We start from the raw sequence: 23,598 nt of genomic DNA, 5'->3' as shown, positions 1-23,598 counted from the left end.
CCTCCGCCACCGCCCGATACCCGAGACGTCCGTTCCCCCTGCCTGGGCGGGCGGCGGGGTCCCGCCGGGGCGGGCTGACCGCCGGGCTGGCTGGCCCTAAGGCGCCAGCGCCAGCGCAACTGGGCCTCAAGAGGCAGCCCGCGGTCCCCGCCCCCGTCTACGGCCATACCACCCTGAACGCGCCCGATCTCGTCTGATCTCGGAAGCTAAGCAGGGTCGGGCCTGGTTAGTACTTGGATGGGAGACCGCCTGGGAATACCGGGTGCTGTAGGCTTTTTGCCTCCCGCTCCGCCTTCTCCTTTACTCGCCCGCGGGCGGTGGCCGCCGGCTCCGCCCCCGCCGGGCCCCGCTGCAGGCCCCACCTCCTCAGGCCCCTCCCACCACGGCGCGCGTGCGCCGGAGGGGCCGCTCCCCGCCGGCCCGGCCGGCCGGGCGGCCAGAAGGCGGCCCCGGAAGGCAGCCGCACCCCGGACGCTCCCGGGGTGGCTGGCCCGGACCCAGAATCCGCCGCGGGCCCGGTTGCCGTCCTTTCGGCCAGCGAGCCCCTCGACCTGCACCTGGCCGCCCCCACTGGCGCCCAGCCCCGCTGCCGCCACCTGTGCGCCGGTGTGTCCCGCCACAGCTCCCTCCGGCAGAAGCCCCGCCTCCGCCGTGTCGCCGCGGCCGGGTGCGGGAGCGGGATCGAGGGCCGGGGCCGCTTCCCCGGGCCTGCCGGCCACCAGGGGCGGGCTCCTGAGCTCGGCGGGTGGTGTGCGGGCAAGGGTGGCCTTGCCGGGGCTGAGGGGCCGTGGCGACGCAATGGTGGCTCCCAGTGGCTTCGGGCCAGCTGCAGTCGGGCAGCAGGGCCGGCCCGGGCTGCGGCCGGGCTGCGCCTAGCGCCGCGTGGGCGGGCAGGGGCGATGCCCCAGGGACCGCGGGCCCCGGGCCCCGAAGCCTCCGGGGCCACGTCCCTGTGAGCGACGTGCGGGATCTTGGGCGGGGCGCCAAGCGCCGAAGGGTTTGCTGGGTCACGCCGGCCCTCGGCTGGGAGGTGGTGGCCAAACCCTCCGCCACCGCCCGATACCCGAGACGTCCGTTCCCCCTGCCTGGGCGGGCGGCGGGGTCCCGCCGGGGCGGGCTGACCGCCGGGCTGGCTGGCCCTAAGGCGCCAGCGCCAGCGCAACTGGGCCTCAAGAGGCAGCCCGCGGTCCCCGCCCCCGTCTACGGCCATACCACCCTGAACGCGCCCGATCTCGTCTGATCTCGGAAGCTAAGCAGGGTCGGGCCTGGTTAGTACTTGGATGGGAGACCGCCTGGGAATACCGGGTGCTGTAGGCTTTTTGCCTCCCGCTCCGCCTTCTCCTTTACTCGCCCGCGGGCGGTGGCCGCCGGCTCCGCCCCCGCCGGGCCCCGCTGCAGGCCCCACCTCCTCAGGCCCCTCCCACCACGGCGCGCGTGCGCCGGAGGGGCCGCTCCCCGCCGGCCCGGCCGGCCGGGCGGCCAGAAGGCGGCCCCGGAAGGCAGCCGCACCCCGGACGCTCCCGGGGTGGCTGGCCCGGACCCAGAATCCGCCGCGGGCCCGGTTGCCGTCCTTTCGGCCAGCGAGCCCCTCGACCTGCACCTGGCCGCCCCCACTGGCGCCCAGCCCCGCTGCCGCCACCTGTGCGCCGGTGTGTCCCGCCACAGCTCCCTCCGGCAGAAGCCCCGCCTCCGCCGTGTCGCCGCGGCCGGGTGCGGGAGCGGGATCGAGGGCCGGGGCCGCTTCCCCGGGCCTGCCGGCCACCAGGGGCGGGCTCCTGAGCTCGGCGGGTGGTGTGCGGGCAAGGGTGGCCTTGCCGGGGCTGAGGGGCCGTGGCGACGCAATGGTGGCTCCCAGTGGCTTCGGGCCAGCTGCTGTCGGGCAGCAGGGCCGGCCCGGGCTGCGGCCGGGCTGCGCCTAGCGCCGCGTGGGCGGGCAGGGGCGATGCCCCAGGGACCGCGGGCCCCGGGCCCCGAAGCCCCCGGGGCCACGTCCCTGTGAGCGACGTGCGGGATCTTGGGCGGGGCGCCAAGCGCCGAAGGGTTTGCTGGGTCACGCCGGCCCTCGGCTGGGAGGTGGTGGCCAAACCCTCCGCCACCGCCCGATACCCGAGACGTCCGTTCCCCCTGCCTGGGCGGGCTGACCGCCGGGCTGGCTGGCCCTAAGGCGCCAGCGCCAGCGCAACTGGGCCTCAAGAGGCAGCCCGCGGTCCCCGCCCCCGTCTACGGCCATACCACCCTGAACGCGCCCGATCTCGTCTGATCTCGGAAGCTAAGCAGGGTCGGGCCTGGTTAGTACTTGGATGGGAGACCGCCTGGGAATACCGGGTGCTGTAGGCTTTTTGCCTCCCGCTCCGCCTTCTCCTTTACTCGCCCGCGGGCGGTGGCCGCCGGCTCCGCCCCCGCCGGGCCCCGCTGCAGGCCCCACCTCCTCAGGCCCCTCCCACCACGGCGCGCGTGCGCCGGAGGGGCCGCTCCCCGCCGGCCCGGCCGGCCGGGCGGCCAGAAGGCGGCCCCGGAAGGCAGCCGCACCCCGGACGCTCCCGGGGTGGCTGGCCCGGACCCAGAATCCGCCGCGGGCCCGGTTGCCGTCCTTTCGGCCAGCGAGCCCCTCGACCTGCACCTGGCCGCCCCCACTGGCGCCCAGCCCCGCTGCCGCCACCTGTGCGCCGGTGTGTCCCGCCACAGCTCCCTCCGGCAGAAGCCCCGCCTCCGCCGTGTCGCCGCGGCCGGGTGCGGGAGCGGGATCGAGGGCCGGGGCCGCTTCCCCGGGCCTGCCGGCCACCAGGGGCGGGCTCCTGAGCTCGGCGGGTGGTGTGCGGGCAAGGGTGGCCTTGCCGGGGCTGAGGGGCCGTGGCGACGCAATGGTGGCTCCCAGTGGCTTCGGGCCAGCTGCTGTCGGGCAGCAGGGCCGGCCCGGGCTGCGGCCGGGCTGCGCCTAGCGCCGCGTGGGCGGGCAGGGGCGATGCCCCAGGGACCGCGGGCCCCGGGCCCCGAAGCCCCCGGGGCCACGTCCCTGTGAGCGACGTGCGGGATCTTGGGCGGGGCGCCAAGCGCCGAAGGGTTTGCTGGGTCACGCCGGCCCTCGGCTGGGAGGTGGTGGCCAAACCCTCCGCCACCGCCCGATACCCGAGACGTCCGTTCCCCCTGCCTGGGCGGGCGGCGGGGTCCCGCCGGGGCGGGCTGACCGCCGGGCTGGCTGGCCCTAAGGCGCCAGCGCCAGCGCAACTGGGCCTCAAGAGGCAGCCCGCGGTCCCCGCCCCCGTCTACGGCCATACCACCCTGAACGCGCCCGATCTCGTCTGATCTCGGAAGCTAAGCAGGGTCGGGCCTGGTTAGTACTTGGATGGGAGACCGCCTGGGAATACCGGGTGCTGTAGGCTTTTTGCCTCCCGCTCCGCCTTCTCCTTTACTCGCCCGCGGGCGGTGGCCGCCGGCTCCGCCCCCGCCGGGCCCCGCTGCAGGCCCCACCTCCTCAGGCCCCTCCCACCACGGCGCGCGTGCGCCGGAGGGGCCGCTCCCCGCCGGCCCGGCCGGCCGGGCGGCCAGAAGGCGGCCCCGGAAGGCAGCCGCACCCCGGACGCTCCCGGGGTGGCTGGCCCGGACCCAGAATCCGCCGCGGGCCCGGTTGCCGTCCTTTCGGCCAGCGAGCCCCTCGACCTGCACCTGGCCGCCCCCACTGGCGCCCAGCCCCGCTGCCGCCACCTGTGCGCCGGTGTGTCCCGCCACAGCTCCCTCCGGCAGAAGCCCCGCCTCCGCCGTGTCGCCGCGGCCGGGTGCGGGAGCGGGATCGAGGGCCGGGGCCGCTTCCCCGGGCCTGCCGGCCACCAGGGGCGGGCTCCTGAGCTCGGCGGGTGGTGTGCGGGCAAGGGTGGCCTTGCCGGGGCTGAGGGGCCGTGGCGACGCAATGGTGGCTCCCAGTGGCTTCGGGCCAGCTGCAGTCGGGCAGCAGGGCCGGCCCGGGCTGCGGCCGGGCTGCGCCTAGCGCCGCGTGGGCGGGCAGGGGCGATGCCCCAGGGACCGCGGGCCCCGGGCCCCGAAGCCTCCGGGGCCACGTCCCTGTGAGCGACGTGCGGGATCTTGGGCGGGGCGCCAAGCGCCGAAGGGTTTGCTGGGTCACGCCGGCCCTCGGCTGGGAGGTGGTGGCCAAACCCTCCGCCACCGCCCGATACCCGAGACGTCCGTTCCCCCTGCCTGGGCGGGCGGCGGGGTCCCGCCGGGGCGGGCTGACCGCCGGGCTGGCTGGCCCTAAGGCGCCAGCGCCAGCGCAACTGGGCCTCAAGAGGCAGCCCGCGGTCCCCGCCCCCGTCTACGGCCATACCACCCTGAACGCGCCCGATCTCGTCTGATCTCGGAAGCTAAGCAGGGTCGGGCCTGGTTAGTACTTGGATGGGAGACCGCCTGGGAATACCGGGTGCTGTAGGCTTTTTGCCTCCCGCTCCGCCTTCTCCTTTACTCGCCCGCGGGCGGTGGCCGCCGGCTCCGCCCCCGCCGGGCCCCGCTGCAGGCCCCACCTCCTCAGGCCCCTCCCACCACGGCGCGCGTGCGCCGGAGGGGCCGCTCCCCGCCGGCCCGGCCGGCCGGGCGGCCAGAAGGCGGCCCCGGAAGGCAGCCGCACCCCGGACGCTCCCGGGGTGGCTGGCCCGGACCCAGAATCCGCCGCGGGCCCGGTTGCCGTCCTTTCGGCCAGCGAGCCCCTCGACCTGCACCTGGCCGCCCCCACTGGCGCCCAGCCCCGCTGCCGCCACCTGTGCGCCGGTGTGTCCCGCCACAGCTCCCTCCGGCAGAAGCCCCGCCTCCGCCGTGTCGCCGCGGCCGGGTGCGGGAGCGGGATCGAGGGCCGGGGCCGCTTCCCCGGGCCTGCCGGCCACCAGGGGCGGGCTCCTGAGCTCGGCGGGTGGTGTGCGGGCAAGGGTGGCCTTGCCGGGGCTGAGGGGCCGTGGCGACGCAATGGTGGCTCCCAGTGGCTTCGGGCCAGCTGCAGTGGGGCAGCAGGGCCGGCCCGGGCTGCGGCCGGGCTGCGCCTAGCGCCGCGTGGGCGGGCAGGGGCGATGCCCCAGGGACCGCGGGCCCCGGGCCCCGAAGCCTCCGGGGCCACGTCCCTGTGAGCGACGTGCGGGATCTTGGGCGGGGCGCCAAGCGCCGAAGGGTTTGCTGGGTCACGCCGGCCCTCGGCTGGGAGGTGGTGGCCAAACCCTCCGCCACCGCCCGATACCCGAGACGTCCGTTCCCCCTGCCTGGGCGGGCGGCGGGGTCCCGCCGGGGCGGGCTGACCGCCGGGCTGGCTGGCCCTAAGGCGCCAGCGCCAGCGCAACTGGGCCTCAAGAGGCAGCCCGCGGTCCCCGCCCCCGTCTACGGCCATACCACCCTGAACGCGCCCGATCTCGTCTGATCTCGGAAGCTAAGCAGGGTCGGGCCTGGTTAGTACTTGGATGGGAGACCGCCTGGGAATACCGGGTGCTGTAGGCTTTTTGCCTCCCGCTCCGCCTTCTCCTTTACTCGCCCGCGGGCGGTGGCCGCCGGCTCCGCCCCCGCCGGGCCCCGCTGCAGGCCCCACCTCCTCAGGCCCCTCCCACCACGGCGCGCGTGCGCCGGAGGGGCCGCTCCCCGCCGGCCCGGCCGGCCGGGCGGCCAGAAGGCGGCCCCGGAAGGCAGCCGCACCCCGGACGCTCCCGGGGTGGCTGGCCCGGACCCAGAATCCGCCGCGGGCCCGGTTGCCGTCCTTTCGGCCAGCGAGCCCCTCGACCTGCACCTGGCCGCCCCCACTGGCGCCCAGCCCCGCTGCCGCCACCTGTGCGCCGGTGTGTCCCGCCACAGCTCCCTCCGGCAGAAGCCCCGCCTCCGCCGTGTCGCCGCGGCCGGGTGCGGGAGCGGGATCGAGGGCCGGGGCCGCTTCCCCGGGCCTGCCGGCCACCAGGGGCGGGCTCCTGAGCTCGGCGGGTGGTGTGCGGGCAAGGGTGGCCTTGCCGGGGCTGAGGGGCCGTGGCGACGCAATGGTGGCTCCCAGTGGCTTCGGGCCAGCTGCTGTCGGGCAGCAGGGCCGGCCCGGGCTGCGGCCGGGCTGCGCCTAGCGCCGCGTGGGCGGGCAGGGGCGATGCCCCAGGGACCGCGGGCCCCGGGCCCCGAAGCCCCCGGGGCCACGTCCCTGTGAGCGACGTGCGGGATCTTGGGCGGGGCGCCAAGCGCCGAAGGGTTTGCTGGGTCACGCCGGCCCTCGGCTGGGAGGTGGTGGCCAAACCCTCCGCCACCGCCCGATACCCGAGACGTCCGTTCCCCCTGCCTGGGCGGGCTGACCGCCGGGCTGGCTGGCCCTAAGGCGCCAGCGCCAGCGCAACTGGGCCTCAAGAGGCAGCCCGCGGTCCCCGCCCCCGTCTACGGCCATACCACCCTGAACGCGCCCGATCTCGTCTGATCTCGGAAGCTAAGCAGGGTCGGGCCTGGTTAGTACTTGGATGGGAGACCGCCTGGGAATACCGGGTGCTGTAGGCTTTTTGCCTCCCGCTCCGCCTTCTCCTTTACTCGCCCGCGGGCGGTGGCCGCCGGCTCCGCCCCCGCCGGGCCCCGCTGCAGGCCCCACCTCCTCAGGCCCCTCCCACCACGGCGCGCGTGCGCCGGAGGGGCCGCTCCCCGCCGGCCCGGCCGGCCGGGCGGCCAGAAGGCGGCCCCGGAAGGCAGCCGCACCCCGGACGCTCCCGGGGTGGCTGGCCCGGACCCAGAATCCGCCGCGGGCCCGGTTGCCGTCCTTTCGGCCAGCGAGCCCCTCGACCTGCACCTGGCCGCCCCCACTGGCGCCCAGCCCCGCTGCCGCCACCTGTGCGCCGGTGTGTCCCGCCACAGCTCCCTCCGGCAGAAGCCCCGCCTCCGCCGTGTCGCCGCGGCCGGGTGCGGGAGCGGGATCGAGGGCCGGGGCCGCTTCCCCGGGCCTGCCGGCCACCAGGGGCGGGCTCCTGAGCTCGGCGGGTGGTGTGCGGGCAAGGGTGGCCTTGCCGGGGCTGAGGGGCCGTGGCGACGCAATGGTGGCTCCCAGTGGCTTCGGGCCAGCTGCTGTCGGGCAGCAGGGCCGGCCCGGGCTGCGGCCGGGCTGCGCCTAGCGCCGCGTGGGCGGGCAGGGGCGATGCCCCAGGGACCGCGGGCCCCGGGCCCCGAAGCCCCCGGGGCCACGTCCCTGTGAGCGACGTGCGGGATCTTGGGCGGGGCGCCAAGCGCCGAAGGGTTTGCTGGGTCACGCCGGCCCTCGGCTGGGAGGTGGTGGCCAAACCCTCCGCCACCGCCCGATACCCGAGACGTCCGTTCCCCCTGCCTGGGCGGGCGGCGGGGTCCCGCCGGGGCGGGCTGACCGCCGGGCTGGCTGGCCCTAAGGCGCCAGCGCCAGCGCAACTGGGCCTCAAGAGGCAGCCCGCGGTCCCCGCCCCCGTCTACGGCCATACCACCCTGAACGCGCCCGATCTCGTCTGATCTCGGAAGCTAAGCAGGGTCGGGCCTGGTTAGTACTTGGATGGGAGACCGCCTGGGAATACCGGGTGCTGTAGGCTTTTTGCCTCCCGCTCCGCCTTCTCCTTTACTCGCCCGCGGGCGGTGGCCGCCGGCTCCGCCCCCGCCGGGCCCCGCTGCAGGCCCCACCTCCTCAGGCCCCTCCCACCACGGCGCGCGTGCGCCGGAGGGGCCGCTCCCCGCCGGCCCGGCCGGCCGGGCGGCCAGAAGGCGGCCCCGGAAGGCAGCCGCACCCCGGACGCTCCCGGGGTGGCTGGCCCGGACCCAGAATCCGCCGCGGGCCCGGTTGCCGTCCTTTCGGCCAGCGAGCCCCTCGACCTGCACCTGGCCGCCCCCACTGGCGCCCAGCCCCGCTGCCGCCACCTGTGCGCCGGTGTGTCCCGCCACAGCTCCCTCCGGCAGAAGCCCCGCCTCCGCCGTGTCGCCGCGGCCGGGTGCGGGAGCGGGATCGAGGGCCGGGGCCGCTTCCCCGGGCCTGCCGGCCACCAGGGGCGGGCTCCTGAGCTCGGCGGGTGGTGTGCGGGCAAGGGTGGCCTTGCCGGGGCTGAGGGGCCGTGGCGACGCAATGGTGGCTCCCAGTGGCTTCGGGCCAGCTGCTGTCGGGCAGCAGGGCCGGCCCGGGCTGCGGCCGGGCTGCGCCTAGCGCCGCGTGGGCGGGCAGGGGCGATGCCCCAGGGACCGCGGGCCCCGGGCCCCGAAGCCCCCGGGGCCACGTCCCTGTGAGCGACGTGCGGGATCTTGGGCGGGGCGCCAAGCGCCGAAGGGTTTGCTGGGTCACGCCGGCCCTCGGCTGGGAGGTGGTGGCCAAACCCTCCGCCACCGCCCGATACCCGAGACGTCCGTTCCCCCTGCCTGGGCGGGCTGACCGCCGGGCTGGCTGGCCCTAAGGCGCCAGCGCCAGCGCAACTGGGCCTCAAGAGGCAGCCCGCGGTCCCCGCCCCCGTCTACGGCCATACCACCCTGAACGCGCCCGATCTCGTCTGATCTCGGAAGCTAAGCAGGGTCGGGCCTGGTTAGTACTTGGATGGGAGACCGCCTGGGAATACCGGGTGCTGTAGGCTTTTTGCCTCCCGCTCCGCCTTCTCCTTTACCCGCCCGCGGGCGGTGGCCGCCGGCTCCGCCCCCGCCGGGCCCCGCTGCAGGCCCCACCTCCTCAGGCCCCTCCCACCACGGCGCGCGTGCGCCGGAGGGGCCGCTCCCCGCCGGCCCGGCCGGCCGGGCGGCCAGAAGGCGGCCCCGGAAGGCAGCCGCACCCCGGACGCTCCCGGGGTGGCTGGCCCGGACCCAGAATCCGCCGCGGGCCCGGTTGCCGTCCTTTCGGCCAGCGAGCCCCTCGACCTGCACCTGGCCGCCCCCACTGGCGCCCAGCCCCGCTGCCGCCACCTGTGCGCCGGTGTGTCCCGCCACAGCTCCCTCCGGCAGAAGCCCCGCCTCCGCCGTGTCGCCGCGGCCGGGTGCGGGAGCGGGATCGAGGGCCGGGGCCGCTTCCCCGGGCCTGCCGGCCACCAGGGGCGGGCTCCTGAGCTCGGCGGGTGGTGTGCGGGCAAGGGTGGCCTTGCCGGGGCTGAGGGGCCGTGGCGACGCAATGGTGGCTCCCAGTGGCTTCGGGCCAGCTGCTGTCGGGCAGCAGGGCCGGCCCGGGCTGCGGCCGGGCTGCGCCTAGCGCCGCGTGGGCGGGCAGGGGCGATGCCCCAGGGACCGCGGGCCCCGGGCCCCGAAGCCCCCGGGGCCACGTCCCTGTGAGCGACGTGCGGGATCTTGGGCGGGGCGCCAAGCGCCGAAGGGTTTGCTGGGTCACGCCGGCCCTCGGCTGGGAGGTGGTGGCCAAACCCTCCGCCACCGCCCGATACCCGAGACGTCCGTTCCCCCTGCCTGGGCGGGCGGCGGGGTCCCGCCGGGGCGGGCTGACCGCCGGGCTGGCTGGCCCTAAGGCGCCAGCGCCAGCGCAACTGGGCCTCAAGAGGCAGCCCGCGGTCCCCGCCCCCGTCTACGGCCATACCACCCTGAACGCGCCCGATCTCGTCTGATCTCGGAAGCTAAGCAGGGTCGGGCCTGGTTAGTACTTGGATGGGAGACCGCCTGGGAATACCGGGTGCTGTAGGCTTTTTGCCTCCCGCTCCGCCTTCTCCTTTACTCGCCCGCGGGCGGTGGCCGCCGGCTCCGCCCCCGCCGGGCCCCGCTGCAGGCCCCACCTCCTCAGGCCCCTCCCACCACGGCGCGCGTGCGCCGGAGGGGCCGCTCCCCGCCGGCCCGGCCGGCCGGGCGGCCAGAAGGCGGCCCCGGAAGGCAGCCGCACCCCGGACGCTCCCGGGGTGGCTGGCCCGGACCCAGAATCCGCCGCGGGCCCGGTTGCCGTCCTTTCGGCCAGCGAGCCCCTCGACCTGCACCTGGCCGCCCCCACTGGCGCCCAGCCCCGCTGCCGCCACCTGTGCGCCGGTGTGTCCCGCCACAGCTCCCTCCGGCAGAAGCCCCGCCTCCGCCGTGTCGCCGCGGCCGGGTGCGGGAGCGGGATCGAGGGCCGGGGCCGCTTCCCCGGGCCTGCCGGCCACCAGGGGCGGGCTCCTGAGCTCGGCGGGTGGTGTGCGGGCAAGGGTGGCCTTGCCGGGGCTGAGGGGCCGTGGCGACGCAATGGTGGCTCCCAGTGGCTTCGGGCCAGCTGCTGTCGGGCAGCAGGGCCGGCCCGGGCTGCGGCCGGGCTGCGCCTAGCGCCGCGTGGGCGGGCAGGGGCGATGCCCCAGGGACCGCGGGCCCCGGGCCCCGAAGCCCCCGGGGCCACGTCCCTGTGAGCGACGTGCGGGATCTTGGGCGGGGCGCCAAGCGCCGAAGGGTTTGCTGGGTCACGCCGGCCCTCGGCTGGGAGGTGGTGGCCAAACCCTCCGCCACCGCCCGATACCCGAGACGTCCGTTCCCCCTGCCTGGGCGGGCTGACCGCCGGGCTGGCTGGCCCTAAGGCGCCAGCGCCAGCGCAACTGGGCCTCAAGAGGCAGCCCGCGGTCCCCGCCCCCGTCTACGGACATACCACCCTGAACGCGCCCGATCTCGTCTGATCTCGGAAGCTAAGCAGGGTCGGGCCTGGTTAGTACTTGGATGGGAGACCGCCTGGGAATACCGGGTGCTGTAGGCTTTTTGCCTCCCGCTCCGCCTTCTCCTTTACTCGCCCGCGGGCGGTGGCCGCCGGCTCCGCCCCCGCCGGGCCCCGCTGCAGGCCCCACCTCCTCAGGCCCCTCCCACCACGGCGCGCGTGCGCCGGAGGGGCCGCTCCCCGCCGGCCCGGCCGGCCGGGCGGCCAGAAGGCGGCCCCGGAAGGCAGCCGCACCCCGGACGCTCCCGGGGTGGCTGGCCCGGACCCAGAATCCGCCGCGGGCCCGGTTGCCGTCCTTTCGGCCAGCGAGCCCCTCGACCTGCACCTGGCCGCCCCCACTGGCGCCCAGCCCCGCTGCCGCCACCTGTGCGCCGGTGTGTCCCGCCACAGCTCCCTCCGGCAGAAGCCCCGCCTCCGCCGTGTCGCCGCGGCCGGGTGCGGGAGCGGGATCGAGGGCCGGGGCCGCTTCCCCGGGCCTGCCGGCCACCAGGGGCGGGCTCCTGAGCTCGGCGGGTGGTGTGCGGGCAAGGGTGGCCTTGCCGGGGCTGAGGGGCCGTGGCGACGCAATGGTGGCTCCCAGTGGCTTCGGGCCAGCTGCTGTCGGGCAGCAGGGCCGGCCCGGGCTGCGGCCGGGCTGCGCCTAGCGCCGCGTGGGCGGGCAGGGGCGATGCCCCAGGGACCGCGGGCCCCGGGCCCCGAAGCCCCCGGGGCCACGTCCCTGTGAGCGACGTGCGGGATCTTGGGCGGGGCGCCAAGCGCCGAAGGGTTTGCTGGGTCACGCCGGCCCTCGGCTGGGAGGTGGTGGCCAAACCCTCCGCCACCGCCCGATACCCGAGACGTCCGTTCCCCCTGCCTGGGCGGGCGGCGGGGTCCCGCCGGGGCGGGCTGACCGCCGGGCTGGCTGGCCTTAAGGCGCCAGCGCCAGCGCAACTGGGCCTCAAGAGGCAGCCCGCGAGCCCCGCCCCCGTCTGCGGCCATACCACCCTGAACGCGCCCGATCTCGTCTGATCTCGGAAGCTAAGCAGGGTCGGGCCTGGTTAGTACTTGGATGGGAGACCGCCTGGGAATACCGGGTGCTGTAGGCTTTTTGCCTCCCGCTCCGCCTTCTCCTTTACTAGCCCGAGGGCGGTGGCCGCCGGCTCCGCCCCCGCCGGGCCCCGCTGCAGGCCCCACCTCCTCAGGCCCCTCCCACCACGGCGCGCGCGCGTGTGTGTGTGTGTGTGTGTGTGTGTGTGTGTGTGTGGGCGTGCGCGCGCGCGCGGGTGCGCCGGAGGGGCCGCTCCCCGCCGGCACGGCCGGCCGGGCGGCCAGAAGGCGGCCCCAGAAGGCAGCCGCACCCCGGACGCTCCCGGGGTGGCTGGCCCGGACCCAGAATCCGCCGCGGGCCCGGTTGCCCTCCTTTCGGCCAGCGAGCCCCTCGACCTGCACCTGGCCGCCCCCACTGGCGCCCAGCCCCGCTGCCGCCACCTGTGCGCCGGTGTGTCCCGCCACAGCTCCCTCCGGCAGAAGCCCCGCCTCCGCCGTGTCGCCGCGGCCGGGTGCGGGAGCGGGATCGAGGGCCGGGGCCGCTTCCCCGGGCCTGCCGGCCACCAGGGGCGGGCTCCTGAGCTCGGCGGGTGGTGTGCGGGCAAAGGTGGCCTTGCCGGGGCTGAGGGGCCGTGGCGACGCAATGGTGGCTCCCAGTGGCTTCGGGTCAGCTGCTGTCGGGCAGCAGGGCCGGCCCGGGCTGCGGCCGGGCTGCGCCTAGCGCCGCGTGGGCGGGCAGGGGCGATGCCCCAGGGACCGCGGGCCCCGGGCCCCGAAGCCTCCGGGGCCACGTCCCTGTGAGCGACGTGCGGGATGTTGGGCGGGGCGCCAAGCGCCGAAGGGTTTGCTGGGTCACGCCCGCCCTCGGCTGGGAGGTGGTGGCCAAACCCTCCGCCACCGCCCGATACACGAGACGTCCGTTCCCCCTGCCTGGGCGGGCGGCGGGGTCCCGCCGGGGCGGGCTGACCGCCGGGCTGGCTGGCCTTAAGGCGCCAGCGCCAGCGCAACTGGGCCTCAAGAGGCAGCCCGCGGTCCCCGCCGCCGTCTACGGCCATACCACCCTGAACGCGCCCGATCTCGTCTGATCTCGGAAACTAAGCAGGGTCGGGCCTGGTTAGTACTTGGATGGGAGACCGCCTGGGAATACCGGGTGCTGTAGGCTTTTTGCCTCCCGCTCCGCCTTCTCCTTTACTCGCCCTTGGGCGGTGGCCGCCGGCTCCGCCCCCGCCGGGCCCCGCTGCAGGCCCCACCTCCTCAGGCCCCTCCCACCACGGCGCGCGTGCGCCGGAGGGGCCGCTCCCCGCCGGCCCGGCCGGCCGGGCGGCCAGAAGGCGGCCCGGAAGGCAGCCGCACCCCGGACGCTCCCGGGGTGGCTGGCCCGGACCCAGAATCCGCCGCGGGCCCGGTTGCCGTCCTTTCGGCCAGCGAGCCCCTCGACCTGCACCTGGCCGCCCCCACTGGCGCCCAGCCCCGCTGCCGCCACCTGTGCGCCGGTGTGTCCCGCCACAGCTCCCTCCGGCAGAAGCCCCGCCTCCGCCGTGTCGCCGCGGCCGGGTGCGGGAGCGGGATCGAGGGCCGGGGCCGCTCCCCCGGGCCTGCCGGCCACCAGGGGCGGGCTCCTGAGCTCGGCGGGTGGTGTGCGGGCAAAGGTGGCCTTGCCGGGGCTGAGGGGCCGTGGCGACGCAATGGTGGCTCCCAGTGGCTTCGGGCCAGCTGCTGTCGGGCAGCAGGGCCGGCCCGGGCTGCGGCCGGGCTGCGCCTAGCGCCGCGTGGGCGGGCAGGGGCGATGCCCCAGGGACCGCGGGCCCCGGGCCCCGAAGCCTCCGGGGCCACGTCCCTGTGAGCGACGTGCGGGATGTTGGGCGGGGCGCCAAGCGCCGAAGGGTTTGCTGGGTCACGCCCGCCCTCGGCTGGGAGGTGGTGGCCAAACCCTCCGCCACCGCCCGATACACGAGACGTCCGTTCCCCCTGCCTGGGCGGGCGGCGGGGTCCCGCCGGGGCGGGCTGACCGCCGGGCTGGCTGGCCCTAAGGCGCCAGCGCCAGCGCAACTGGGCCTCAAGAGGCAGCCCGCGGTCCCCGCCCCCGTCTACGGCCATACCACCCTGAACGCGCCCGATCTCGTCTGATCTCGGAAGCTAAGCAGGGTCGGGCCTGGTTAGTACTTGGATGGGAGACCGCCTGGGAATACCGGGTGCTGTAGGCTTTTTGCCTCCCGCTCCGCCTTCTCCTTTACTCGCCCTTGGGCGGTGGCCGCCGGCTCCGCCCCCGCCGGGCCCCGCTGCAGGCCCCACCTCCTCAGGCCCCTCCCACCACGGCGCGCGCGCGTGTGTGTGTGTGTGTGTGTGTGTGTGTGTGTGTGGGCGTGCGCGCGCGCGCGGGTGCGCCGGAGGGGCCGCTCCCCGCCGGCACGGCCGGCCGGGCGGCCAGAAGGCGGCCCCAGAAGGCAGCCGCACCCCGGACGCTCCCGGGGTGGCTGGCCCGGACCCAGAATCCGCCGCGGGCCCGGTTGCCCTCCTTTCGGCCAGCGAGCCCCTCGACCTGCACCTGGCCGCCCCCACTGGCGCCCAGCCCCGCTGCCGCCACCTGTGCGCCGGTGTGTCCCGCCACAGCTCCCTCCGGCAGAAGCCCCGCCTCCGCCGTGTCGCCGCGGCCGGGTGCGGGAGCGGGATCGAGGGCCGGGGCCGCTTCCCCGGGCCTGCCGGCCACCAGGGGCGGGCTCCTGAGCTCGGCGGGTGGTGTGCGGGCAAAGGTGGCCTTGCCGGGGCTGAGGGGCCGTGGCGACGCAATGGTGGCTCCCAGTGGCTTCGGGTCAGCTGCTGTCGGGCAGCAGGGCCGGCCCGGGCTGCGGCCGGGCTGCGCCTAGCGCCGCGTGGGCGGGCAGGGGCGATGCCCCAGGGACCGCGGGCCCCGGGCCCCGAAGCCTCCGGGGCCACGTCCCTGTGAGCGACGTGCGGGATGTTGGGCGGGGCGCCAAGCGCCGAAGGGTTTGCTGGGTCACGCCCGCCCTCGGCTGGGAGGTGGTGGCCAAACCCTCCGCCACCGCCCGATACACGAGACGTCCGTTCCCCCTGCCTGGGCGGGCGGCGGGGTCCCGCCGGGGCGGGCTGACCGCCGGGCTGGCTGGCCTTAAGGCGCCAGCGCCAGCGCAACTGGGCCTCAAGAGGCAGCCCGCGGTCCCCGCCCCCGTCTACGGCCATACCACCCTGAACGCGCCCGATCTCGTCTGATCTCGGAAGCTAAGCAGGGTCGGGCCTGGTTAGTACTTGGATGGGAGACCGCCTGGGAATACCGGGTGCTGTAGGCTTTTTGCCTCCCGCTCCGCCTTCTCCTTTACTCGCCCGCGGGCGGTGGCCGCCGGCTCCGCCCCCGCCGGGCCCCGCTGCAGGCCCCACCTCCTCAGGCCCCTCCCACCACGGCGCGCGTGCGCCGGAGGGGCCGCTCCCCGCCGGCCCGGCCGGCCGGGCGGCCAGAAGGCGGCCCCGGAAGGCAGCCGCACCCCGGAGGCTCCCGGGGTGGCTGGCCCGGACCAGAATCCGCCGCGGGCCCGGTTGCCGTCCTTTCGGCCAGCGAGCCCCTCGACCTGCACCTGGCCGCCCCCACTGGCGCCCAGCCCCGCTGCCGCCACCTGTGCGCCGGTGTGTCCCGCCACAGCTCCCTCCGGCAGAAGCCCCGCCTCCGCCGTGTCGCCGCGGCCGGGTGCGGGAGCGGGATCGAGGGCCGGGGCCGCTTCCCCGGGCCTGCCGGCCACCAGGGGCGGGCTCCTGAGCTCGGCGGGTGGTGTGCGGGCAAAGGTGGCCTTGCCGGGGCTGAGGGGCCGTGGCGACGCAATGGTGGCTCCCAGTGGCTTCGGGTCAGCTGCTGTCGGGCAGCAGGGCCGGCCCGGGCTGCGGCCGGGCTGCGCCTAGCGCCGCGTGGGCGGGCAGGGGCGATGCCCCAGGGACCGCGGGCCCCGGGCCCCGAAGCCTCCGGGGCCACGTCCCTGTGAGCGACGTGCGGGATGTTGGGCGGGGCGCCAAGCGCCGAAGGGTTTGCTGGGTCACGCCCGCCCTCGGCTGGGAGGTGGTGGCCAAACCCTCCGCCACCGCCCGATACACGAGACGTCCGTTCCCCCTGCCTGGGCGGGCGGCGGGGTCCCGCCGGGGCGGGCTGACCGCCGGGCTGGCTGGCCTTAAGGCGCCAGCGCCAGCGCAACTGGGCCTCAAGAGGCAGCCCGCGAGCCCCGCCCCCGTCTGCGGCCATACCACCCTGAACGCGCCCGATCTCGTCTGATCTCGGAAGCTAAGCAGGGTCGGGCCTGGTTAGTACTTGGATGGGAGACCGCCTGGGAATACCGGGTGCTGTAGGCTTTTTGCCTCCCGCTCCGCCTTCTCCTTTACTAGCCCGAGGGCGGTGGCCGCCGGCTCCGCCCCCGCCGGGCCCCGCTGCAGGCCCCACCTCCTCAGGCCCCTCCCACCACGGCGCGCGCGCGTGTGTGTGTGTGTGTGTGTGTGTGTGTGTGTGTGGGCGTGCGCGCGCGCGCGGGTGCGCCGGAGGGGCCGCTCCCCGCCGGCACGGCCGGCCGGGCGGCCAGAAGGCGGCCCCAGAAGGCAGCCGCACCCCGGACGCTCCCGGGGTGGCTGGCCCGGACCCAGAATCCGCCGCGGGCCCGGTTGCCCTCCTTTCGGCCAGCGAGCCCCTCGACCTGCACCTGGCCGCCCCCACTGGCGCCCAGCCCCGCTGCCGCCACCTGTGCGCCGGTGTGTCCCGCCACAGCTCCCTCCGGCAGAAGCCCCGCCTCCGCCGTGTCGCCGCGGCCGGGTGCGGGAGCGGGATCGAGGGCCGGGGCCGCTTCCCCGGGCCTGCCGGCCACCAGGGGCGGGCTCCTGAGCTCGGCGGGTGGTGTGCGGGCAAAGGTGGCCTTGCCGGGGCTGAGGGGCCGTGGCGACGCAATGGTGGCTCCCAGTGGCTTCGGGTCAGCTGCTGTCGGGCAGCAGGGCCGGCCCGGGCTGCGGCCGGGCTGCGCCTAGCGCCGCGTGGGCGGGCAGGGGCGATGCCCCAGGGACCGCGGGCCCCGGGCCCCGAAGCCTCCGGGGCCACGTCCCTGTGAGCGACGTGCGGGATGTTGGGCGGGGCGCCAAGCGCCGAAGGGTTTGCTGGGTCACGCCCGCCCTCGGCTGGGAGGTGGTGGCCAAACCCTCCGCCACCGCCCGATACACGAGACGTCCGTTCCCCCTGCCTGGGCGGGCGGCGGGGTCCCGCCGGGGCGGGCTGACCGCCGGGCTGGCTGGCCTTAAGGCGCCAGCGCCAGCGCAACTGGGCCTCAAGAGGCAGCCCGCGGTCCCCGCCCCCGTCTACGGCCATACCACCCTGAACGCGCCCGATCTCGTCTGATCTCGGAAGCTAAGCAGGGTCGGGCCTGGTTAGTACTTGGATGGGAGACCGCCTGGGAATACCGGGTGCTGTAGGCTTTTTGCCTCCCGCTCCGCCTTCTCCTTTACTCGCCCGCGGGCGGTGGCCGCCGGCTCCGCCCCCGCCGGGCCCCGCTGCAGGCCCCACCTCCTCAGGCCCCTCCCACCACGGCGCGCGTGCGCCGGAGGGGCCGCTCCCCGCCGGCCCGGCCGGCCGGGCGGCCAGAAGGCGGCCCCGGAAGGCAGCCGCACCCCGGAGGCTCCCGGGGTGGCTGGCCCGGACCAGAATCCGCCGCGGGCCCGGTTGCCGTCCTTTCGGCCAGCGAGCCCCTCGACCTGCACCTGGCCGCCCCCACTGGCGCCCAGCCCCGCTGCCGCCACCTGTGCGCCGGTGTGTCCCGCCACAGCTCCCTCCGGCAGAAGCCCCGCCTCCGCCGTGTCGCCGCGGCCGGGTGCGGGAGCGGGATCGAGGGCCGGGGCCGCTTCCCCGGGCCTGCCGGCCACCAGGGGCGGGCTCCTGAGCTCGGCGGGTGGTGTGCGGGCAAAGGTGGCCTTGCCGGGGCTGAGGGGCCGTGGCGACGCAATGGTGGCTCCCAGTGGCTTCGGGTCAGCTGCTGTCGGGCAGCAGGGCCGGCCCGGGCTGCGGCCGGGCTGCGCCTAGCGCCGCGTGGGCGGGCAGGGGCGATGCCCCAGGGACCGCGGGCCCCGGGCCCCGAAGCCTCCGGGGCCACGTCCCTGTGAGCGACGTGCGGGATGTTGGGCGGGGCGCCAAGCGCCGAAGGGTTTGCTGGGTCACGCCCGCCCTCGGCTGGGAGGTGGTGGCCAAACCCTCCGCCACCGCCCGATACACGAGACGTCCGTTCCCCCTGCCTGGGCGGGCGGCGGGGTCCCGCCGGGGCGGGCTGACCGCCGGGCTGGCTGGCCTTAAGGCGCCAGCGCCAGCGCAACTGGGCCTCAAGAGGCAGCCCGCGAGCCCCGCCCCCGTCTGCGGCCATACCACCCTGAACGCGCCCGATCTCGTCTGATCTCGGAAGCTAAGCAGGGTCGGGCCTGGTTAGTACTTGGATGGGAGACCGCCTGGGAATACCGGGTGCTGTAGGCTTTTTGCCTCCCGCTCCGCCTTCTCCTTTACTAGCCCGAGGGCGGTGGCCGCCGGCTCCGCCCCCGCCGGGCCCCGCTGCAGGCCCCACCTCCTCAGGCCCCTCTCACCACGGCGCGCGCGCGCGTGTGTGTGTGTGTGTGTGTGTGCGTGCGCGCGCGCGCGGGTGCGCCGGAGGGGCCGCTCCCCGCCGGCACGGCCGGCCGGGCGGCCAGAAGGCGGCCCCAGAAGGCAGCCGCACCCCGGACGCTCCCGGAGTGGCTGGCCCGGACCAGAATCCGCCGCGGGCCCGGTTGCCGTCCTTTCGGCCAGCGAGCCCCTCGACCTGCACCTGGCCGCCCCCACTGGCGCCCAGCCCCGCTGCCGCCACCTGTGCGCCGGTGTGTCCCGCCACAGCTCCCTCCGGCAGAAGCCCCGCCTCCGCCGTGTCGCCGCGGCCGGGTGCGGGAGCGGGATCGAGGGCCGGGGCCGCTCCCCCGGGCCTGCCGGCCACCAGGGGCGGGCTCCTGAGCTCGGCGGGTGGTGTGCGGGCAAAGGTGGCCTTGCCGGGGCTGAGGGGCCGTGGCGACGCAATGGTGGCTCCCAGTGGCTTCGGGCCAGCTGCTGTCGGGCAGCAGGGCCGGCCCGGGCTGCGGCCGGGCTGCGCCTAGCGCCGCGTGGGCGGGCAGGGGCGATGCCCCACGGACCGCGGGCCCCGGGCCCCGAAGCCTCCGGGGCCACGTCCCTGTGAGCGACGTGCGGGATGTTGGGCGGGGCGCCAAGCGCCGAAGGGTTTGCTGGGTCACGCCCGCCCTCGGCTGGGAGGTGGTGGCCAAACCCTCCGCCACCGCCCGATACACGAGACGTCCGTTCCCCCTGCCTGGGCGGGCGGCGGGGTCCCGCCGGGGCGGGCTGACCGCCGGGCTGGCTGGCCCTAAGGCGCCAGCGCCAGCGCAACTGGGCCTCAAGAGGCAGCCCGCGGTCCCCGCCCCCGTCTACGGCCATACCACCCTGAACGCGCCCGATCTCGTCTGATCTCGGAAGCTAAGCAGGGTCGGGCCTGGTTAGTACTTGGATGGGAGACCGCCTGGGAATACCGGGTGCTGTAGGCTTTTTGCCTCCCGCTCCGCCTTCTCCTTTACTCGCCCGCGGGCGGTGGCCGCCGGCTCCGCCCCCGCCGGGCCCCGCTGCAGGCCCCACCTCCTCAGGCCCCTCCCACCACGGCGCGCGCGCGCGTGTGTGTGTGTGTGTGTGTGTGTGTGTGCGTGCGCGCGCGCGCGGGTGCGCCGGAGGGGCCGCTCCCCGCCGGCACGGCCGGCCGGGCGGCCAGAAGGCGGCCCCAGAAGGCAGCCGCACCCCGGACGCTCCCGGGGTGGCTGGCCCGGACCCAGAATCCGCCGCGGGCCCGGTTGCCGTCCTTTCGGCCAGCGAGCCCCTCGACCTGCACCTGGCCGCCCCCACTGGCGCCCAGCCCCGCTGCCGCCACCTGTGCGCCGGTGTGTCCCGCCACAGCTCCCTCCGGCAGAAGCCCCGCCTCCGCCGTGTCGCCGCGGCCGGGTGCGGGAGCGGGATCGAGGGCCGGGGCCGCTTCCCCGGGCCTGCCGGCCACCAGGGGCGGGCTCCTGAGCTCGGCGGGTGGTGTGCGGGCAAAGGTGGCCTTGCCGGGGCTGAGGGGCCGTGGCGACGCAATGGTGGCTCCCAGTGGCTTCGGGTCAGCTGCTGTCGGGCAGCAGGGCCGGCCCGGGCTGCGGCCGGGCTGCGCCTAGCGCCGCGTGGGCGGGCAGGGGCGATGCCCCAGGGACCGCGGGCCCCGGGCCCCGAAGCCTCCGGGGCCACGTCCCTGTGAGCGACGTGCGGGATGTTGGGCGGGGCGCCAAGCGCCGAAGGGTTTGCTGGGTCACGCCCGCCCTCGGCTGGGAGGTGGTGGCCAAACCCTCCGCCACCGCCCGATACACGAGACGTCCGTTCCCCCTGCCTGGGCGGGCGGCGGGGTCCCGCCGGGGCGGGCTGACCGCCGGGCTGGCTGGCCTTAAGGCGCCAGCGCCAGCGCAACTGGGCCTCAAGAGGCAGCCCGCGGTCCCCGCCGCCGTCTACGGCCATACCACCCTGAACGCGCCCGATCTCGTCTGATCTCGGAAACTAAGCAGGGTCGGGCCTGGTTAGTACTTGGATGGGAGACCGCCTGGGAATACCGGGTGCTGTAGGCTTTTTGCCTCCCGCTCCGCCTTCTCCTTTACTCGCCCTTGGGCGGTGGCCGCCGGCTCCGCCCCCGCCGGGCCCCGCTGCAGGCCCCACCTCCTCAGGCCCCTCCCACCACGGCGCGCGTGCGCCGGAGGGGCCGCTCCCCGCCGGCCCGGCCGGCCGGGCGGCCAGAAGGCGGCCCGGAAGGCAGCCGCACCCCGGACGCTCCCGGGGTGGCTGGCCCGGACCCAGAATCCGCCGCGGGCCCGGTTGCCGTCCTTTCGGCCAGCGAGCCCCTCGACCTGCACCTGGCCGCCCCCACTGGCGCCCAGCCCCGCTGCCGCCACCTGTGCGCCGGTGTGTCCCGCCACAGCTCCCTCCGGCAGAAGCCCCGCCTCCGCCGTGTCGCCGCGGCCGGGTGCGGGAGCGGGATCGAGGGCCGGGGCCGCTCCCCCGGGCCTGCCGGCCACCAGGGGCGGGCTCCTGAGCTCGGCGGGTGGTGTGCGGGCAAAGGTGGCCTTGCCGGGGCTGAGGGGCCGTGGCGACGCAATGGTGGCTCCCAGTGGCTTCGGGCCAGCTGCTGTCGGGCAGCAGGGCCGGCCCGGGCTGCGGCCGGGCTGCGCCTAGCGCCGCGTGGGCGGGCAGGGGCGATGCCCCAGGGACCGCGGGCCCCGGGCCCCGAAGCCTCCGGGGCCACGTCCCTGTGAGCGACGTGCGGGATGTTGGGCGGGGCGCCAAGCGCCGAAGGGTTTGCTGGGTCACGCCCGCCCTCGGCTGGGAGGTGGTGGCCAAACCCTCCGCCACCGCCCGATACACGAGACGTCCGTTCCCCCTGCCTGGGCGGGCGGCGGGGTCCCGCCGGGGCGGGCTGACCGCCGGGCTGGCTGGCCCTAAGGCGCCAGCGCCAGCGCAACTGGGCCTCAAGAGGCAGCCCGCGGTCCCCGCCCCCGTCTACGGCCATACCACCCTGAACGCGCCCGATCTCGTCTGATCTCGGAAGCTAAGCAGGGTCGGGCCTGGTTAGTACTTGGATGGGAGACCGCCTGGGAATACCGGGTGCTGTAGGCTTTTTGCCTCCCGCTCCGCCTTCTCCTTTACTCGCCCTTGGGCGGTGGCCGCCGGCTCCGCCCCCGCCGGGCCCCGCTGCAGGCCCCACCTCCTCAGGCCCCTCCCACCACGGCGCGCGCGCTTGTGTGTGTGTGTGTGTGTGTGTGTGTGTGTGTGGGCGTGCGCGCGCGCGCGGGTGCGCCGGAGGGGCCGCTCCCCGCCGGCACGGCCGGCCGGGCGGCCAGAAGGCGGCCCCAGAAGGCAGCCGCACCCCGGACGCTCCCGGGGTGGCTGGCCCGGACCCAGAATCCGCCGCGGGCCCGGTTGCCCTCCTTTCGGCCAGCGAGCCCCTCGACCTGCACCTGGCCGCCCCCACTGGCGCCCAGCCCCGCTGCCGCCACCTGTGCGCCGGTGTGTCCCGCCACAGCTCCCTCCGGCAGAAGCCCCGCCTCCGCCGTGTCGCCGCGGCCGGGTGCGGGAGCGGGATCGAGGGCCGGGGCCGCTTCCCCGGGCCTGCCGGCCACCAGGGGCGGGCTCCTGAGCTCGGCGGGTGGTGTGCGGGCAAAGGTGGCCTTGCCGGGGCTGAGGGGCCGTGGCGACGCAATGGTGGCTCCCAGTGGCTTCGGGTCAGCTGCTGTCGGGCAGCAGGGCCGGCCCGGGCTGCGGCCGGGCTGCGCCTAGCGCCGCGTGGGCGGGCAGGGGCGATGCCCCAGGGACCGCGGGCCCCGGGCCCCGAAGCCTCCGGGGCCACGTCCCTGTGAGCGACGTGCGGGATGTTGGGCGGGGCGCCAAGCGCCGAAGGGTTTGCTGGGTCACGCCCGCCCTCGGCTGGGAGGTGGTGGCCAAACCCTCCGCCACCGCCCGATACACGAGACGTCCGTTCCCCCTGCCTGGGCGGGCGGCGGGGTCCCGCCGGGGCGGGCTGACCGCCGGGCTGGCTGGCCTTAAGGCGCCAGCGCCAGCGCAACTGGGCCTCAAGAGGCAGCCCGCGGTCCCCGCCCCCGTCTACGGCCATACCACCCTGAACGCGCCCGATCTCGTCTGATCTCGGAAGCTAAGCAGGGTCGGGCCTGGTTAGTACTTGGATGGGAGACCGCCTGGGAATACCGGGTGCTGTAGGCTTTTTGCCTCCCGCTCCGCCTTCTCCTTTACTCGCCCGCGGGCGGTGGCCGCCGGCTCCGCCCCCGCCGGGCCCCGCTGCAGGCCCCACCTCCTCAGGCCCCTCACAACACGGCGCGCGTGCGCCGGAGGGGCCGCTCCCCGCCGGCCCGGCCGGCCGGGCGGCCAGAAGGCGGCCCCGGAAGGCAGCCGCACCCCGGAGGCTCCCGGGGTGGCTGGCCCGGACCAGAATCCGCCGCGGGCCCGGTTGCCGTCCTTTCGGCCAGCGAGCCCCTCGACCTGCACCTGGCCGCCCCCACTGGCGCCCAGCCCCGCTGCCGCCACCTGTGCGCCGGTGTGTCCCGCCACAGCTCCCTCCGGCAGAAGCCCCGCCTCCGCCGTGTCGCCGCGGCCGGGTGCGGGAGCGGGATCGAGGGCCGGGGCCGCTTCCCCGGGCCTGCCGGCCACCAGGGGCGGGCTCCTGAGCTCGGCGGGTGGTGTGCGGGCAAAGGTGGCCTTGCCGGGGCTGAGGGGCCGTGGCGACGCAATGGTGGCTCCCAGTGGCTTCGGGTCAGCTGCTGTCGGGCAGCAGGGCCGGCCCGGGCTGCGGCCGGGCTGCGCCTAGCGCCGCGTGGGCGGGCAGGGGCGATGCCCCAGGGACCGCGGGCCCCGGGCCCCGAAGCCTCCGGGGCCACGTCCCTGTGAGCGACGTGCGGGATGTTGGGCGGGGCGCCAAGCGCCGAAGGGTTTGCTGGGTCACGCCCGCCCTCGGCTGGGAGGTGGTGGCCAAACCCTCCGCCACCGCCCGATACACGAGACGTCCGTTCCCCCTGCCTGGGCGGGCGGCGGGGTCCCGCCGGGGCGGGCTGACCGCCGGGCTGGCTGGCCTTAAGGCGCCAGCGCCAGCGCAACTGGGCCTCAAGAGGCAGCCCGCGAGCCCCGCCCCCGTCTGCGGCCATACCACCCTGAACGCGCCCGATCTCGTCTGATCTCGGAAGCTAAGCAGGGTCGGGCCTGGTTAGTACTTGGATGGGAGACCGCCTGGGAATACCGGGTGCTGTAGGCTTTTTGCCTCCCGCTCCGCCTTCTCCTTTACTAGCCCGAGGGCGGTGGCCGCCGGCTCCGCCCCCGCCGGGCCCCGCTGCAGGCCCCACCTCCTCAGGCCCCTCTCACCACGGCGCGCGCGCGTGTGTGTGTGTGTGTGTGTGTG

At 76.7% G+C, this 23,598-nt stretch overlaps 23 non-coding genes across 23 annotated transcripts; all 23 read left to right on the top strand.

Annotated features, from left to right (window-relative positions):
* Positions 1 to 155: 155 nt before the first annotated feature.
* Positions 156 to 274, top strand: LOC136139759 (5S ribosomal RNA). Its single transcript, XR_010657271.1, has one exon. It is a non-coding gene; the product is annotated as a 5S ribosomal RNA (ribosomal RNA).
* A 924-nt stretch (positions 275 to 1,198) lies between these two features.
* Positions 1,199 to 1,317, top strand: LOC136139758 (5S ribosomal RNA). The gene has a single exon (XR_010657270.1). It is a non-coding gene; the product is annotated as a 5S ribosomal RNA (ribosomal RNA).
* A 901-nt stretch (positions 1,318 to 2,218) lies between these two features.
* On the top strand, positions 2,219 to 2,337 carry LOC136139756 (5S ribosomal RNA). Its single transcript, XR_010657268.1, has one exon. It is a non-coding gene; the product is annotated as a 5S ribosomal RNA (ribosomal RNA).
* A 924-nt stretch (positions 2,338 to 3,261) lies between these two features.
* On the top strand, positions 3,262 to 3,380 carry LOC136139755 (5S ribosomal RNA). Its single transcript, XR_010657267.1, has one exon. It is a non-coding gene; the product is annotated as a 5S ribosomal RNA (ribosomal RNA).
* A 924-nt stretch (positions 3,381 to 4,304) lies between these two features.
* Positions 4,305 to 4,423, top strand: LOC136139754 (5S ribosomal RNA). The gene has a single exon (XR_010657266.1). It is a non-coding gene; the product is annotated as a 5S ribosomal RNA (ribosomal RNA).
* Positions 4,424 to 5,347: 924 nt separating this feature from the next.
* On the top strand, positions 5,348 to 5,466 carry LOC136139753 (5S ribosomal RNA). Its single transcript, XR_010657265.1, has one exon. It is a non-coding gene; the product is annotated as a 5S ribosomal RNA (ribosomal RNA).
* Positions 5,467 to 6,367: 901 nt separating this feature from the next.
* LOC136139752 (5S ribosomal RNA) lies at positions 6,368 to 6,486 on the top strand. Its single transcript, XR_010657264.1, has one exon. It is a non-coding gene; the product is annotated as a 5S ribosomal RNA (ribosomal RNA).
* A 924-nt stretch (positions 6,487 to 7,410) lies between these two features.
* LOC136139751 (5S ribosomal RNA) lies at positions 7,411 to 7,529 on the top strand. The gene has a single exon (XR_010657263.1). It is a non-coding gene; the product is annotated as a 5S ribosomal RNA (ribosomal RNA).
* A 901-nt stretch (positions 7,530 to 8,430) lies between these two features.
* On the top strand, positions 8,431 to 8,549 carry LOC136139750 (5S ribosomal RNA). Its single transcript, XR_010657262.1, has one exon. It is a non-coding gene; the product is annotated as a 5S ribosomal RNA (ribosomal RNA).
* Positions 8,550 to 9,473: 924 nt separating this feature from the next.
* LOC136139749 (5S ribosomal RNA) lies at positions 9,474 to 9,592 on the top strand. Its single transcript, XR_010657261.1, has one exon. It is a non-coding gene; the product is annotated as a 5S ribosomal RNA (ribosomal RNA).
* Positions 9,593 to 10,493: 901 nt separating this feature from the next.
* On the top strand, positions 10,494 to 10,612 carry LOC136139491 (5S ribosomal RNA). Its single transcript, XR_010657024.1, has one exon. It is a non-coding gene; the product is annotated as a 5S ribosomal RNA (ribosomal RNA).
* A 924-nt stretch (positions 10,613 to 11,536) lies between these two features.
* On the top strand, positions 11,537 to 11,655 carry LOC136139459 (5S ribosomal RNA). The gene has a single exon (XR_010656995.1). It is a non-coding gene; the product is annotated as a 5S ribosomal RNA (ribosomal RNA).
* A 984-nt stretch (positions 11,656 to 12,639) lies between these two features.
* LOC136139489 (5S ribosomal RNA) lies at positions 12,640 to 12,758 on the top strand. The gene has a single exon (XR_010657022.1). It is a non-coding gene; the product is annotated as a 5S ribosomal RNA (ribosomal RNA).
* A 923-nt stretch (positions 12,759 to 13,681) lies between these two features.
* LOC136139748 (5S ribosomal RNA) lies at positions 13,682 to 13,800 on the top strand. Its single transcript, XR_010657260.1, has one exon. It is a non-coding gene; the product is annotated as a 5S ribosomal RNA (ribosomal RNA).
* A 982-nt stretch (positions 13,801 to 14,782) lies between these two features.
* Positions 14,783 to 14,901, top strand: LOC136139747 (5S ribosomal RNA). The gene has a single exon (XR_010657259.1). It is a non-coding gene; the product is annotated as a 5S ribosomal RNA (ribosomal RNA).
* A 923-nt stretch (positions 14,902 to 15,824) lies between these two features.
* LOC136139458 (5S ribosomal RNA) lies at positions 15,825 to 15,943 on the top strand. The gene has a single exon (XR_010656994.1). It is a non-coding gene; the product is annotated as a 5S ribosomal RNA (ribosomal RNA).
* A 982-nt stretch (positions 15,944 to 16,925) lies between these two features.
* On the top strand, positions 16,926 to 17,044 carry LOC136139745 (5S ribosomal RNA). The gene has a single exon (XR_010657257.1). It is a non-coding gene; the product is annotated as a 5S ribosomal RNA (ribosomal RNA).
* A 923-nt stretch (positions 17,045 to 17,967) lies between these two features.
* Positions 17,968 to 18,086, top strand: LOC136139457 (5S ribosomal RNA). The gene has a single exon (XR_010656993.1). It is a non-coding gene; the product is annotated as a 5S ribosomal RNA (ribosomal RNA).
* A 969-nt stretch (positions 18,087 to 19,055) lies between these two features.
* On the top strand, positions 19,056 to 19,174 carry LOC136139744 (5S ribosomal RNA). Its single transcript, XR_010657256.1, has one exon. It is a non-coding gene; the product is annotated as a 5S ribosomal RNA (ribosomal RNA).
* A 976-nt stretch (positions 19,175 to 20,150) lies between these two features.
* On the top strand, positions 20,151 to 20,269 carry LOC136139487 (5S ribosomal RNA). Its single transcript, XR_010657021.1, has one exon. It is a non-coding gene; the product is annotated as a 5S ribosomal RNA (ribosomal RNA).
* A 923-nt stretch (positions 20,270 to 21,192) lies between these two features.
* Positions 21,193 to 21,311, top strand: LOC136139743 (5S ribosomal RNA). The gene has a single exon (XR_010657255.1). It is a non-coding gene; the product is annotated as a 5S ribosomal RNA (ribosomal RNA).
* A 982-nt stretch (positions 21,312 to 22,293) lies between these two features.
* Positions 22,294 to 22,412, top strand: LOC136139742 (5S ribosomal RNA). The gene has a single exon (XR_010657254.1). It is a non-coding gene; the product is annotated as a 5S ribosomal RNA (ribosomal RNA).
* Positions 22,413 to 23,335: 923 nt separating this feature from the next.
* LOC136139456 (5S ribosomal RNA) lies at positions 23,336 to 23,454 on the top strand. Its single transcript, XR_010656992.1, has one exon. It is a non-coding gene; the product is annotated as a 5S ribosomal RNA (ribosomal RNA).
* The last annotated feature ends 144 nt before the right edge of the window (positions 23,455 to 23,598 follow it).

Source organism: Phocoena phocoena, chromosome 19, assembly GCF_963924675.1.
Source record: "Phocoena phocoena chromosome 19, mPhoPho1.1, whole genome shotgun sequence".
In the NCBI taxonomy this organism is placed as follows: domain Eukaryota; kingdom Metazoa; phylum Chordata; class Mammalia; order Artiodactyla; family Phocoenidae; genus Phocoena; species Phocoena phocoena.
Note: the sequence above shows the minus strand (reverse complement) of the source record. Positions and strands in the feature narration are given on the sequence as shown.